This window comes from Trichechus manatus, unplaced genomic scaffold (genome assembly GCF_000243295.1).
Source record: "Trichechus manatus latirostris isolate Lorelei unplaced genomic scaffold, TriManLat1.0 scaffold00079, whole genome shotgun sequence".
NCBI classification, from domain to species: Eukaryota; Metazoa; Chordata; class Mammalia; order Sirenia; family Trichechidae; genus Trichechus; species Trichechus manatus.
Window position 1 is genome coordinate 1,559,179 of NW_004444015.1, and position 4,652 is coordinate 1,563,830.

Below are 4,652 nucleotides of genomic sequence, written 5' to 3' on the forward strand. Positions count from 1 at the left end.
AAAGTAGAGGGCCAGTGAAAAAGAGGAAGACCGTCAACGAGATGGACTGACACAGTGGCTGCAACAATGGGCTTAAACATAGCAATGATTGTGAGGATGGTGCAGGACTGGGCAGTGTTTCATACTGTTGGACATGGTGTCGCTATGAGTCAGAACTGACTCAATGGCACATAACAACGACAACAGCAGTGAAACCTGTGAGAGCCGGAACTCGGTGGGACTGCCTTGTTTTTCCGGGCCTCGCAAGTTTTCTGCCTTTGCCAGGGTGCAGTCTTACCACTTTTCTATCACTCTCTATTAGTGGAAAATATTTAAGTTTTCTTTCTCTGACAAGCTTCCGCCTTACACAGGTCCGGCTTTCGCAGGTTTTACTGTGTATATACGTGTGTATGTTTTATATGTATAGTTTTCGCTGGTACAAAAAGGGAAAGAGAACTTCCCCCTCCCTTTTTCTTAGAGCATTTACTTTATAAAACTTGTAATTGTAAATTGTTTCTCTGCCTCTTTTGAAATGTATATGAATCCTTTAAAAAGGCTAATCAAGCTTCTTTACCAGTTTTACAACACAAAAATGTTTCCCCAAGGACCTGGGAGGCATTCCTTTAAAGTGTAATTATCAAGAAAGATAGGACCTCTGTCTCCCAATGTCTGTGGGACAGTAGGAGCCTAACTAGGAAGGGCGCCTTGCTCTAAGTTACAAAACTATCTCCTGTCTTAAAGATACGAAAAGTTTATTTTTCCTTTTGGATAAAGACAATAAACAAACACAGATAGCAGACTGCCACAAGTGGATGGCTTTAACAAACAGTCTAGGAGGCTAGAAGTCCAAATGCAGGGCGCTGGCTCCAGGGAAGGCTTTCTCTCTATATTGGCTCTGGGGGAAGATCCTTGTCATCTGTCTTCCCTTGGTCTAGGAAACCTTGGGTCCAAAGGATGTGCTCTGCTCCCCGTGCTGCTTTCTTACTGGTATGAGGTCCCCATGTCTCTCTGCTTGCTTCTCTCTTTTATATCTCAAAAGAAATTCACTCAATACACAATCTAATCTTGTAGATTGAGTCCTGCCTCATTAACATAACTGACACTTATCCCGCCTCATTAACATCATAGAGACAGAATTTACAACACATTAGGAAAATCACATCAGATGACAAAATGGTGGACAATCACACAATACTGGGAATCATGGCATAGCCAGATTGATACACATATTTTTGGGGGATACATTTTAATCCATGATACTACCACAATAACTAGATAAATTCAGGATGCATTATATGTAAGACATGGTGCTTTTAAATCTTTTTACTTGACTATCATTTACCTTAAAATATGTATGAACTGAGTTGATCTACTTAGCTACAAAGAAGGGCAGATTCCTTTCTCTTTGCAATCCCTTTAGAAGATTTCTTGTGATACATCACATTCTGTTTAATGCTTATTCGATAATAAAATAGTTTTCTTTCATTGTCTTCTACCTCTGTGGAGAGGTTTTCTGGACTGGGAACAAACTTTGTTTTCAATTTTATTTCTCCAACACCAGGTGGGTTGGTGAGGAGAATCACCAAGGGGACACGGGCTTTCCAGGACACCAGAAAGCTGGAGGGCAAACTACTGCCCAGACACACCTGAGTGCTGACTTTGCTCTGTGCCCCTGAAGGAGATGTGGCCTAATGGTGCTGAATTCACTTCCAGAACCAGGAGAATTCGATGTTTTGTAAACACTGCCTTAAACTGAATCACCCAGATTATTTAAGTTGTCCAGAATGGTAATGTAAGCCTGAGAATAAAAGAGCAGTGGTATAGCAACAATTCATCTGCTTCCTCTGATCTGGGGTACTCTACCTGCATGGAGAGTGCCATTGACAGCTTCACCCCCAAATAGAACTGAGAAGCAAGGGAAAAGCCATGCCAAGTTAGGCTGCATCTGCTCCCGTGCTGTGATAGTGTTAGGGCTGTATGTCAACTATTTCTTGTTCTCCCCTGTTCTGGAAACATGCTACAGTAGTATCTTCCTTGCCCTCTTTTTTACAGTTTTATTCTATTTTATTTTTTTATTATTTCTATTTCTAACAGCTTTATTGAGATACAATTCATATACCATACAATTAACCTTTTAAAGTACAATTCGGTGGGTTTTAGTATTCAGTTCGGTGGGTTTTAGTATATTCACAGAGCTGTGCAGCCATCTAGTTCCAGAACATTTTCATCACCACAAAAAGAAATCCCATACACATTAAGCAGTCACTCTTCATTTCCGCCTTCCCCTAGTCCCTGGCGACCACTAATCTACTTTCTGTCTTTATGAATTTGCCTACTCTGGACATTTCATATCAATGGAATCATACAATATGTGGCCTTTTGTGTCTGGCTTATTTCACTCAGCATCATGTTGAGGTTCATCCATGCTGTGACATATCAGTACTTCATTTCTCTTTATTGTTGTTGTTGTTAGGTGCCATCGAGTCGGTTCCAACTCACAGCAACCTTATGTACAACGGAATGAAACACTGCCCAGTCCTGCACCATGCTCACAATTATTGTTATGCTTGAGCCCATTGTTGCAGCCATTGTGTCAGTCCATCTCCTTGAGGGTCTTCCTCTTTTTCGCTGACCTTCCACTTTACCAAGCATGGTGTCCTTCTCCAGGGACTGATCCCTCCCAGTAACATGTCCAAAGTACGTGAGACAAAGTTTCACCATCCTCACTTCTAAGGAACATTCTAGCTGTACTTCTTCCAAGACAGATCTGTTCGTTCTTTTGGCAGTCCACGGTATATGCAACATTGTTCGCCAACACCATAATTTAAAGACATCAATTCTTCTTCTGTCTTCCTTATTCATTGTCCATCTTTCACATGCATATGAGGCGATTGAAAACACCATGGCTTGGGTCAGGCGCACCTTAGTCCTCAAGGTGACATCTTTGTTTTTTAACACTTTAAAGAGATCTTTTGCAGCAGTTTTGCCCAACACAATACGTCCTTTGATTTCTTTCTTTTTTTGTTAGATATGGTTATTTTTATTTTTGCCTTTCATGCAAGTAAGCATATGAAACAGTAACTTACTATTTAGTATACTGGAATCCCTGGGTGGTGCAAACACCTAATGCTTTTTGGCTACTAACTGAAAGGTTGGTGGCTCAAGTTCATCCAGGGGTGCCTCAGAAGAAAGGCCCTGGTGATTTACTTCTGAAAAAACCAGTCATTGAAAACCCTGTGGAGCACAGTTCTACTCTGACATACACGGGGTCACGATGAGTCAGAATTGACTCTATGACAACTACCAAAAACAGCAAGAAGTTAGTATGCTAAGAGATGTAAAGTAAAATGGTATGGTAGTAAATTATTTGTATGACATATATATGTATATATCTAAAATATTTTATAGCTTTTAAATTATCTCTTATCTATTAAATAAGGAAAAAATTGAAAATGATAAATCCTAGTGCTGTTGAGACTGTAAATTGGCACGATCTTATAGAAAGTTCTTTTACCCTAACAGCCCCATGCCTAAGAACTTATCCTAGGGAAATAATTTTTAAAAAAAGGCGAAAAAACTTCATTAAGGCATTATTTGTAGTAGCATAATATTAGAAACGGCATAACTATGCAGTAATAGAATATAAAGTAAATTATGGTTCTACTGATATTATAAAATATTATCCAATCATTAGAATAATAAATATGAGCACTGTCTAACAACACAGACAAATATCTAATAAGTAAAAAAAGTAGAATATAAACATGCCTAAGTTGTAATTGTAACCACAAAAAGATATATGTATATATATATAACCAAACTCATAGCCGTCAAGTCGATTCCGACTCATAGCAACGCTATAGGACAGAGTAGAACTTCCCCATAGGGTTTCCAAGGAGTGCCTGGTGGATTTGAACTGCTGACCTTTTGGTTGGCAGCTGAACTCTAAACCACTACACCACCAGGGTTTCCAAAGAGATATATAGTATATATGAATATTGACTTGAGGAAATATGAAGAAATTTAAACATTTGTGCTGGAGGAGTGGGATATATGGTTTTTTAATTGTATTTTAAATGGAGGTTTACTGAACAAACTAGCTTCTCATTAAACAGTTAATACGTATATTGTTTTATGACATTGATTAACAACCCCATGGGTTCCCTATCACCAGCTTTCTTGTCCCCTCCAGCCTTCTAGTCCTTGTCCCTGGACTGCTGTGCCTCATTAGTCCCGTTTTGTTTTATGGGGGTGTCCAGTCCCCAGCTGAACGGTGAACCTTGGTAGTGACTTCACCACTGAGCTAAAAGGGAGGGGAGGGATGGGGGTGGAAAAACACTAAATGGCCAATAGACAAGCAGTAACTTTGGTAAGGGTAAAATAGTACACAATACTGGGGAAGCCAGCACAACTAGTTCAGGGTAAGGTCATGGAAGCTTCATGGACAAATTCGAACTCCCTTAGGGACCGAATTACTGGGCTGAGGGCAGTGGGGACCATGGTCTCAGGGAACATCTAGCTCAATTGACATGACACAGCTTATAAAGACAATGCTCTACATTCTACCTTGGTGAGTAGAGTCTGGGGTCTTAAAAGCCTGTGAGCGGCCATCTAAGATACTCCACTGGTCTCATCCCTTCAGGAGCAAGGGAGAATGAAGAGAACAGGATACA